The 12030-nt window shown below is 41.0% G+C and overlaps 1 long non-coding RNA gene across 2 annotated transcripts in view; it reads left to right on the top strand.

Moving 5' to 3' along the window:
• The window catches only part of LOC121830188 (uncharacterized), a 67843-nt gene that overhangs the window by 31793 nt on the left and 24020 nt on the right, over nucleotides 1-12030 (top strand). Inside the window, exon 2 of one of the 2 annotated variants that reach the window (XR_006073186.2) lies at nucleotides 10875-11227. The exons of the other annotated variant lie outside the window; for it this stretch is intronic. This is a non-coding gene — a long non-coding RNA (uncharacterized LOC121830188). Of the gene's footprint in view, nucleotides 1-10874; nucleotides 11228-12030 lie in introns of those variants that run through there. 2 annotated transcript variants of the gene reach the window in all.

Below are 12030 nucleotides of genomic sequence, written 5' to 3'. Positions count from 1 at the left end.
CTCTTACTACTTCCTGCTGGAGGGGGGTGCTGTATCTTATGGGGACGCAAAGAAAATTTTAGGCCTATGGGGTAGTCCTTGAGGCTGTATTGTGTGAACCAGTTGCCTTGAAACCGCTCTGGATGTTGGATCATCTGGGCCATGGTGTCATCGGAGACCTTTCAGGGGGTCTTGGCTGGTGAAACCTGATGTATCTTAATCTGGAACAAATCCACAGCCTCTGGCTTTCTGTGGAAACAAAAGCAAAACCTCTTTTCCAAAGTAACATATCCTTATATCCAAATTTTGAAGTCAAGGTACCTTTAAAATATACATTTTGGCATAACTCAACAGCTTTTGTAATCAAATGTTTTTTTTTTTTTTAGTTACGAATATCAAAGAGAACATAATCCAGATTCTCTGTGTGGTAGCCATCTTTATGTGGCTTATTTTTTATATTACCTTGAGCTTATTGGTTTAAACTGTACCATTTTAAGACTGAAACGGCGCTGTGGCTGCTGGCTCCGCCCACTTCAGCTTCCCAACATGGCAGTGGTACGTTTTCCGCCAGCTCTGGGAGTTATCAAGTCTCAGAAATAGTGGGTCTAAGCTTTTATCAAAGCAGCGTGTAGCCCAGAAACCTTTTTTTTTTTTAAAATACTAGTAAAGACTAAATCTACTACACAGCATAATGTGCCGCTGGCAGACGCCTCATTCCCTCCATACTGTCGGTCAAACGCACATGCCAGGAACCCGCCAGTGTTCAAACCCACGTTTTGCAGCATCTAGCTGCCCATATGAGACAAGAAGCAGGAACCTGGTTTTGGCTCTGTTTAGAATTGGTTATTAAATATTCTCAGGTTTAAGGTGGAAACTCGAACCGTTGGGCGCCATTTTTGATGGGACTGAAGACTAGCAGTTATAGTTACAACTTAGTATATATAATATCTTAGATAGAACATATTAAGTATTAGAATCAGGTTCTTTAGGATAGGACACCTTTGAATGATCTTTATAACATGCCGTTTACCTATGCTCTATACTTCTCTGGATTTTAGAATGTGTTTCTTGCTTGATATTGTTTGCATTGGTTGTAGTTACATCTTATCTAGGTCATTATCCCTCATTATTTCTGGACAATATTTGATAACCATTCCTTTGTATATAGTCTTGTATTAGTTTAGAACCTTCTTATTTAGACAAAAAGGGGGAGATGTAGTGGGTAGCCATTCCAGCTTGGATCTGGAAGTTCCAACCCCCATTGAGACTCTGGCAACTGTCACGCCTACGAGGCAGGGCGAGGGGAGGTGCTGGAAACCCGAGAGCTGGATGGGCGAGTGCTCTCTCTGGGCGCTCTCTCTGAGCCTGGACCCTGGACGGTGGAGATTGACTGGGCAGAGCTCCAGAGAACACCGCTGGATTGCGATACACCTTCCCCAGACCCCCGCAACCTATCAATTCCTTCATTTGTAAGTCATCCACTAAATAAATCTTCCTTTTAACTACGTGGAGTGGCCTTTATAAATTTCCCCAATATATTTTACATACATTTGCTCCCTAGTACATACATTTCCTCTGTCAAAGCAGCAGCAACAGTTTTTTCCCCTTAAATCCATGTTTACATTTTCTTCATCTTATGTAATTCTCTAAGGAATTAACTAGTTATGTTTTTAGTTAGCACCAATATCCAATCTATTTCTTCTAACCCCCCAAAATTTCTTGATCCTAGGACAGATATTTTGTTGTCATGAGAAAGGGGAGGTTGAAGGAACACAGTGCACACTGAAAGTTTTTATCTTCTCTACTTGTGGGCAGAACTTGGGACAGAGATGCTGTATATTTGTACTGATTTTCATGTTTATTGTACAAAGGGTCTCAGTATTCTTTCTAAACCTTACTTCACAGAGATAAGCAAACACTGAAGAATGTTGGTTATACAGTTTAATATGTATAGTTTTGATAGTTTAATAGTGGTATTTCCATTTTTCTTTTTGAAAATACTTTTTGAAGAAGGGTTTGTCTATGTAGACTGGCTTGGAGCTTGGGTGACCCTAAATCCACAACATTCCTTTCTCCATCTTCCTAGCTCTGGGAACAGGCATTCACTACCACATGTGACTTAATTTTTACCATTATTGAGATGGCTGGGCTGGGTTTTTGACTAACGAAGAACACAAGAATGACATCCAGATTCATGACCTTTAAGATTAATTTTAAACATCTTGTCCATTAGTGAAGCATCATTCAGGAAATTGAGAGAGCTGGAGAGCTCAGAGGTGAACAAGATAGATATGTACCTAACTTTGTGCAGCATACTTATGTCTTCATTTGCCTTCAGAAATAAAATATGTACTTTTGTGACTTGTGGGAATCTATGTGCAATTCTAGGTCATATGACCAGCTTGAACTAATAAGCATTTAAAAAATAAATATAAGGGAAAGGTTGAATCTTCAAAGCAGAAATTTTCCTGTCCTAACTCTGAGTCATTTTTGCCAAACATTAATGAGCCCTATCAAGGGTCGGTTCTACAACAAGAAGTAATACAAAAAGATAGAGAAAGGAGGGGTGAGGAAGATAGCACAGCTGGTAGAGTATTTGCCTAGCATTCGTGAAGCCCTGGGTCCAATCCCTAGCATTGTGTAAACTAGCAGGTTAGTGTATGTTTGTAATCCTTGAACCCAGGAAGGTGGAGACAGGAGGATTGGAAGCTCAAAGTCATCTGTAGCTCTGTGATGAGTGGGATGCCTTCCTGAGCTACATGAAGATACTTGAAACTATTTTACACACACACATACACACACAGAGAGAGAGAGAGAGAGAGAGAGAGAGAGAGAGAGAGAGGGAGGGAGGGAGGGAGGGAGGGAGGGAGGGAGGGAGGGAGGAGAGAGAGGCACACGCACACTATTCTGGTATAAATCCCTTGTTTAGTTAAAATTACCAGTTCACTGTCAGGGGATACCTTACTCAGCCTTGACATGGGTCCCCACTTGTCCTGCCTCAACTTAGTATGCCAGACTTTATTGACTCCCTAAGGGAGTAGATGGGGAGGATGGGATTGGGAGAGGTGGTGGGAATGGGAAAAGAGGAGGGAAGGGGAACTGAGGTTGGTATGTAAAATGAAAAAAAAAAACACTTAAAAAATAAATTTAAAAAAAATACCACTTCACAAACAGCAAAGTGCCTACCCTGGGTTTGGAGGGTTGCCTATTCAAACTGTAGAAGCCTAGGTCTGTTGTCAGTAGACTGTTTCTCCCATCTGTGAGTATTTCCAAATGTCAGGGAACATTTTTCCGAGCCTTAGTCTAGTGGCTTTCCAAGAGAGCCAAACTGATGTATTTACTTTTCCCGGAGACTACAGCAACTGTATTTGCCAAATGACCTGAACATTGCAGGAATCTGGGCAGTGTGTCTGCTTACATCTCCTGCCATCAGTGACCATGTACAGAGAGATGAAGACTCCTAAATCCTAGCAGGTTGAGAGCTGGGTAATCAAGGGACACTGAAACAGTACAGTATGACAGAGCAGTTGGTCGCCCCCCACCCCCCCCACACACACAGCCTGATTTGCAGGTCAATTGTGCCTGTCTCCTTGGATTTCTCTTGTCCTGCTATCTTTGTAGTGATTTGGGGACACTATGAAAGATAGGTACAGACAGAATTAATTAAAAAACAAAGATAAGGAGGTGCTGAAAAGATGGCTCAGTGATTAAGAGCACTTACTGCTCTTGCAGAGGACCCAGATTTAGATCCCAGAACCCACATGTGCTCCTTATAACTGCCTATAACTACACAATGTGAGTAATAAATAGCCTTTTAGACATAAAAATCAGTGCTGAACATGTTAAAGCTATAGTGCTTCTATGCAAATCTGCTCTTATTTTCTCTGTTTCAATTGAAATACGTTATTATTTATTACATTTGGTATTGTTGGAACTTACATTTAGTTAGACTGCTTTTTCTTAAACCTATAATGACTGAGGGGTAACACTAACTCAGACATGAATTTTTGATGCTGCAATGAAGAAGAAGAGATGGCAAAACAGGGGAGGAGTTGCGTGTCCTGGGTGGCTTTTCTGTCAACGTGACATAAGCTCGAGTTATCTGAGAAAAGAGAGCCACAGTTGAGGAAATGCCTCCATAAGATCAGTGTGTTAGCAAGCAGATGGGGGTATTTTCCTAATTATTGGTTGGTGTGGGAGTGCCTGGCTTACTATGGGTGGTGCCAGCTCTGGGGAAGTGCTCAGGGGTTGTATAAGAAAACAGGATGAGAAAGTCTGGAGGAGCAAGCTAGTAAACAGCATTCCTCCATCATGTATGTTTCAGTTCTGGCCGCTAGGTTCCTGCCCTGACTTACTTCAGTGATGAATTGTGATGTGGAAGTATAAGTCAAATACACGCTTTCCCACCCAAGTTGCTTTTGGTCATGGTGTTTTATCACATCAATAGAAACCCCAAGACAGTGAAAGAAGGCTCATTTTCATTCTTTGATCTAAATTCTTGACTGAACACTCATAACATTCCCTCTAGGCAGAGTATGCACTCTGCACTGGATTACAGCACTCCTTGACTTAGGATGTCTGTCTACAGAGTCCTCTCACCAGCAGCATCGTTGGTCCCTGTAATATCAAATGCAAATAAGATGGAATGGCAGCCATTACCTTTTGCTGCTGGTGAGAATGCAAAACAGTACAACTATTTTGGAAGAGTTTTTTTTTTTTTCAGTTTCATCCAAAACTATGAATCACCCATCATTTTCATTAGGATCTACTAAAAGTAGTACAAAATTATTCCATGTGAAAATACACACATACATTATTTCAGAAAATTCGAAATTACCAAATGGTGTTCAACCGGTAAGTGAATAGATAGTCCTTCAGTGTATCTAGATAATGGAATACTCATCCAATGTGGGTCTGATTTCAATCCCTTGCTAAGTCAAGAGTTTTCATCAAGCAGACTGCAGACTGCCCTTCACAAAATTATGTTCCCTTCCTTAACATACCACAAATAGGTTTATTAAGATTAGTAAACCGTACTTGGGATAAAAATATCTCTTTACCTCTTTGCCCTACCTATATAGTTACTTTGGAACCAGTGAGATGGCTCAGGAGACAGCCATTCTCAAAGCACAACCTGGTTACTGCAGCTGGATCCCTGGACTCACATGCAGGTGGGAGAAGAGAACAAACTCCAGAAATGTGTCTTCTGTCCTTCACACACACACCCTGTAGCATGGGCACACCCCTTCTGTCTCCACACAATGCTAACCACTTTGAAACTTTTATTTTGAATCCTATATTTGCCTTAATCACATTTCTATTTCACATGTAAGCTGGCCTGGCACTCTCACAAACCACTCAGTCATTCCACGCTTGTGTTAGAAATTGTATTCTTTGGATAGGAAATTAGCGGAGTGGTGCATGTTTTCATGTCTCTTCTCTCAACCCTGAAGATTTCCTCTTTTAAGCAGTGAGTTCTAAAGGTTCCAAGGCTATTGATGAAGTCTTTAAATGAGTTTTTATCTGACTCCCATGTTTGCCTCTCAAGTGCGTTTGTGCTTTTTCTTCACCAATAAACTTGTCAAATTTGCATCACTGTGATGTGGCCTGAAATTATTTTCAGTGTTCATCAGAATCCCAGCTACATCTGAAGAGAATCCGGTGAGTTGCTGAGGGCAATGTCTCAGTCTACTCCATCAAATCCTTGAACGGTTTCTCCACTGTTAGTGGCAAATGCCCCTGTATATTTATCTTCTAAACCCACAAAATGTACAGCATTAAGAATAAACCTACAACCAGGCAATGGAGGCTCGTGCCTTTGATCCTAGCACTGGGGAGGCAGAGACAGGCGGATCTCTGTGAGTTCGAGGCCAACCTGGTCTACAGAGCCAGTTCCAGGACATCCAGAACTACACAGAGTAACCCTGCCTTGAAAAAACAAAAACAAACAAGCAAAAAAGAATAGACCCACAAATCAAATTGACTGTAAGTTCAGAATGATAGTGATGCATCAACTATACCCAATGACTGGTCGAGCTCTTCTTAGTGGTGAGGCTGGGCACATAGGGGCATGTGACATACGGGGGCCTCTCTGTACCTTCACTCTATTTTACTGTGAACCTAAACTGTTCTTAAAAATAAATTCTTTTAAAAACTATTTATGTATTTTTATCTGCATGACCACTTGCCTGGATATATAGTATGTGCACCATTTGCATGCCTGGTGCCCACAGACACCAGAAAAGGGCACCCTGGAACTAGTTGGAGGTAGTTATGAGTGATGTGGATACTGGAAATGCAGCTCAGGTCTTCTGGAAGAGAAGTAACCAGCCCTGACTGCTGTGCCATATCTGTAGCCCCTAAATCCTGTTTTAAAGCCATGTTTATCTGTGGCAGGCATGATTAAGCTTACTAAGCATGATCTTGATCTCTAGTTGTCATTACATTTATTGTTGCTACAAGTCTTATAGAAAAGTAAGAACCACAGCAGGTTGGAACTTTCTGCAGTTCCTGCAACCTAAGTCTATTTTTTTCTGAAATTATGGTGTATGGTGTCAAGATACTGGAAATTTTGACTTTCACCTGGTTATGGAATTCATATTTTAGAGCCAATTGCTAGTTGAAATAGAAATATAAACTTTCCAACCACAAAGAATAAATGTTTCCATTTCAAGTTGATTCATGTTTATAATTTTAATGAATTCCATTTGCTCTCTCATTCTTGCATACAAATCATCTATCAGAGTGAGGGAAGTCTAGGCCACTAAAAGAACAAAACAGCATGAAATCGTGTAGAATCACTTTGTAGTTCATCCCCAAAGTGTAAAAAAAAAGTGCATATATTATTTTAATTAAATGTTTTGTTTGGGTTAATTATAGCATCACATGATACTTTAAAATACAAAATTATAAACCTGGGAATAATTTTCTTTTCTTCAATGATACCATTTTATATGACTACTGTATAAGAGTTTCACCAGAAGATCAATATTAAAGCCAGCAACCTCACCCAGATTTCATCAATTTTATACATTTATGTGTGTGTGCCCATGTGCATAATTCTAATAAATTTTGTCATAGGTATATATTTCTTCAATGATCACCATATTCAAGACATGTAATAGTTCATTACCACAAAAACCCCATTGCCTTGCAGTACCCTCCATCTGTTACCTTCTTCGCTGCCTCAATCCTGGTAACTATTAGTAGAGGATTTTTTCCTTCAATAGCCATCTTGTCACCAGTATGTCAAGATTCCTTCTGTCTGCCTGGTTCTTCTGATGTCACTTGAAAGAATTTGCACTAGAAGCACCATAGTGTGGTGGAGAGACAGAATGTATTGAAGGGTAGCGGGAAGCACATTCTGACAGGGTCAGAGTAGACAATGGCCAAAGTTTGGACCACACTTTCATCTCCATTCTAGGCAAGCTTTGTGCTACCATATGAAATCTCTAGGACAAGTGACTTTTCCCGAGGGGACTCCGTATTGCACAGGTATCACAGGCCTGTTTTTGAGTCCACAGAAGGAGCAGTAATGTATCTTTATTCCCACAAGGTTTGGCCTCATGCAGTCTAAGACAGTTTAGGATAGTTATCCACCAATGACCTTTAGAGTAGTTCAGGATGTCATTTCTCATTCAGGGCTGTGGACATGACTCAGGTTCTGTGCTGAGGAGTAAGTAATTCAAGCTCCTCTGATCTAGTCACTGCTTTCATAAACTGTTCACCACAAGAGAAGAAAGAGGTCCATTCCCAGTGCCCACAAGCTTTCCAGCACCTAATTAACTATATAAAAATCTCAGAATGAGTTAATAAGTAGAATCATTACTGGGCACTTGGGCCCCGACACAGCATGCATAATTTCCTGGAGATCCATTCACACAGGCCCATCTCCTCTGCTTTTTGTCATCATTGAGTAATGTCCCATGGCAAGAATGTTTAAAAGTCACCCAATGAATTATTTCTCTGTTGTTTCTAATTTTGTATTGCTGGCAACATATATTGTTATATATAAATGTTTTAGGTAAACATGAATTTTCATTTTTCTAGCATAAATATACCAGGAGAAAATTCTTGGATTGTGTACTAAGTTTGGGCTTCCCTTTATAAAACACCGCATGTCTTTGTTAGGGTTACTATTGCTTGTAATGAAAAACCATGACCAAAAGCAAATTGGGGAGAAAAGTGTTTATTAGACTTATGCTTCCACATTGCCATTCACAGCTGAAGAAAGTCAGGACAGGAACTCAAATGGCAGAATCTGGAGACAGGAGCTGATGCAGAGGCCATGGACAGGTGCTGCTTACTGGCTTGCTTACCCTTCTTTCTTATAGAAACCAGAACCACCATCCCAGGGATGACACCACCCATAATGGGCTGGGCCCTTTCCCATCAATTACTAATTATGAAAATGCCCTACAGTCAGCCTTTATGGAGGCATTTTCTCAAATGATGTTCTCTCCTTTCAGATGACTCTAGTTTGTGTCAAGTTGACATGAAACTACTCAGGACGCTACCAAAAATGTTTTTCACAATAGTAGCTGTACTGCTTTTTGTTACTGTGAGTGATACATGGATATGTTAGTGATGGCAGGAAATGGAGACAGAAACAGGAGGTGGCTGGTCACATTGCATCCTGAGTCAGGATGCACAGAGGTATGAATACTGGTGCTCAGCTGGATTTCTCCAGTACCTCTTTTTATTGAGTTTGGGACCCCAGCCATGGATGGTGCCACCTCAGATCTTTTTAGTCCTCTGTTAATCCTCTCTACAAATACCCTCACAGACTTAGCCACAGTTATGCTCCACCAATTACCTGAGTGTTTCTTGATCTAACCAAGTTGTCAATAGAAGGTAAACAGCATAACAAATGGCTCAGTTGCTTCATCCCATCAGTATCTGGTGTCATCACCAGTCGATTTAGTCATTTTGATAGCTGTAGGGCCATCTAATAGTGAAGGTTGATATTTGCTTTTCTTAATGGCTAGTGATGTCAAACATGGGTCCATGTTCTTCGTTACAATTCAAGTGTGCTCTTCAGGCCTCTGCTTTCTCCCATTGTTCTTGTTCTCTAGTTGGACTGTTTGCTTTTTTTCTTTTTGTTTTCAGTACCTATGCATGTGAGGACTTGAGGACAACTTCCAAGTGTCACTTCCTCAGGCACTGTCTGTCCCCTTGCATCAGAGCCTCTCATTTGCCTGGAGCTCATGAACTGGGCTAGGCAAGCTGGCCACAGAACCCCGAGAATCCACTGTTCCACCACGTGCTGAGAGTGTCACCATACCTAGTTTCTTACATTGGTTTGAGGAATCAAATATGTTGCCCTGCTTACACAGTAATCACTTTACTGACAGACATCTCTGCAACCTGTGGTCCTTCATTTTTCTGACAGACTATTTCATAGATCAATAGTGTTTCTCTTTGACAAAATTTACTTTATCAGCTTTTCCTTAGACCATGTTTTTGGTGCAAAAACTATGAACTCCTTTTCATGGTCTCAAAAACTTTTTCCTGATCTCTCTCTCTCTCTCTCTCTCTCTCTCTCTCTCTCTCTCTCTCTCTCTCTCTCTCTCTCTCTGTGTGTGTGTGTGTGTGTGTGTGTAGATCAGAGGACATCTTGCAGAAGTTCTGTCCTACCATGTGGGTCCTACAGATCAGACTCAGGTTGTCAGGCTTATAGCAGGCACATTTTCCTGCTGGGCCATCTCAGTGGACCCTGTATTTGTTTCTAAATATTTTATAACTTTGTGTTTAATTCCATGACCTATTAGGAGTTAATTATTTTAAAGTCTATAAAGTTAAAGTTGAAGTTTATGACAGTGTCAATGAATGTCAAGTTGTCCCAGTGACATCTATTAAAAATGATATATGTTTGCTAAATTAATTTGTACCTTTGTCAAGACAAGCTGGTAATTTTCCTGAGTTCTCTATTCTGCTCCAGTGACTTTCCCATATGCCCCTCTAACTATATGTTCTGTCACAATCACTGCCATATATGATCTTTGTTTTTGCAAGTCTTTAAAAACACAAAATTCTTAATATTTCTTCCTAAAGTAATATGACCGCTATCTCTTTTTTTTTTAATGACAATTTCATAGGTCCTTTTATTTTTCTTGGGGGGGGGCATGGTTTGTTGATTGTAGACAAAAGGTAAGGTAGAAATTAAAATTTCCAGGTGTATATGGTCAATTAGAAGGATGTACGGATCATGTGGCATGGAGAAATGGAGGAGATCCCAATGAGTAAACTAGGGAAGAGGGAGGCAATAGAGGGTAGGGAATGGGAGAATGAGAACATGAGGGAACAGGATGGTTGAACTGGGGGAGGGATGGAGTGGAAGAGCAATGAATGAGGTATCTTGATAGAGGGAGATATTATAGGGTAAGGGAGAAACTTGGTGCTAGGGAAATTCCAGGAATCAACAAGGATGACTGTAACTAGAGTTTTCCTTCCTTGCCCACAGTCAGGACAAATCTCTGTCATCTGCCAGTCCCACAGCCACTCAGACACAATCAAGTAAACAGAGACTTATATTGCTTACAAACTGTATGGCCGTGGCAGGCTTCTTGCTAACTGTTCTTATAGCTTAAATTAATCCATTTCCATAAATCTATACCTTGCCACATGGCTTGTGGCTTAGCGGCATCTTCACATGCTGCTTGTCATGGCGGTGGCTGGCAGTGACTTCCTGACTCAGCCTTCCACTTCCCAGAATTCTCCTCTCTCTTTGTCCCGCCTATACTTCCTGCCTGGCCACTGGCCAATCAGTGTTTTATTTATACAGAACAATATCCACAGCAGATGACTCCAGTTTAGACTACTAACAACAGTGGAGAGGGTGCTGAACTGGCCTACCCTGGTAGTCAGATTGGTGAATATGCTATTTTTCATCATAGAGCCTTCATCCAGTATCTGATGGAAGTAGATGCAGAGATCCACAACCAAGCACCAGACTTAGGAGTGGGGTAAGGGGTAGGTGTGTCAAGATCATGATGGGGAAATCTACAGAGACAAAAGACAACTGAACCAAGCTCAAAGGAACTCAAGAACTTTAGACCAACAGCTGTGGAACCTGCATGGGACTGGACTAGACCCTCTGCATATGGAAGACAGTTCTGTAGCTGGGTCTGTTTGAGGGGCTCCTGGCAGTGTGATCAGGATCTATCTCTCATGCATGACTTGGCTTTCTGGATCCCATTACCTATGGTCCGACACCCCGCTCACCCCTAATAAACCAGGGAGGGTCTTGGTCCTACCTCAATTGAATGTACCAGGCTTAGCTGTCCCCACATGGGAGAACTTATCCTGTTGGAGGAGAGGATGGGGGGAAGGAGGGAGGCGGATCAGGAGGAGGGATGAGAGGGGGATCTGTGGTTGGTATATAAAATGAATGAAAAAATAAATTTCCAGGTGTAGCATTCTCTCACTTAGTATCTGACAGAGAGTCCTGCCATTCCCTCCCATTGCTACCTATCTCTTGGCTGCTCTCACTTACTCATAGTGTTATTTACAAAAGAGAAAAATGGTGCTCTCGGGCATCCACTGAATGTGTAGGACCAACACATTCTAGTTCAGTTTGACCTCACTGTTCACAAATTTATCTACTTTGTAATTTTGCTTATGATAACTCAGTTCAGTGCCACTTACACCAGGACACTTTATGTTCTTTTGAAAGATTTTTGCAAATCTGGATTCCTGCCAAAAGAATCATTAAGAGGACAGTGAGTTTATATTAAAAGTCATAAACTATTAATTGCATGCCATGCCTCTTCCCCAATGCTTAAAATTTGTGAGTTGGCACACAGCATTCAAATAAGAAAGTACTAGAACTCCCTCCCTTCCTCTCTCTCTCTCTCTCTCTCTCTCTCTCTCTCTCTCTCTCTCTCTCTCTCTCTCTGTAGTCTCTAAATCTCATGTCATGAATCCTAAAATCTAAGGAGTTCTGAAAAACATATATCTTTGTATAACTCTTTTGATGACAAAGTCCAGTTTGAACTGATAATAATTTAAGTGTTTTTAGGTGAAATTAATGACAATTTTATCATGAATCAG

This window comes from Peromyscus maniculatus, chromosome 6 (assembly GCF_049852395.1).
Source record: "Peromyscus maniculatus bairdii isolate BWxNUB_F1_BW_parent chromosome 6, HU_Pman_BW_mat_3.1, whole genome shotgun sequence".
Classification (NCBI taxonomy): Eukaryota; Metazoa; Chordata; class Mammalia; order Rodentia; family Cricetidae; genus Peromyscus; species Peromyscus maniculatus.
The sequence above is the reverse complement of the archived record's forward strand: the minus strand, read 5'-3'. Positions and strand labels throughout refer to the sequence as shown.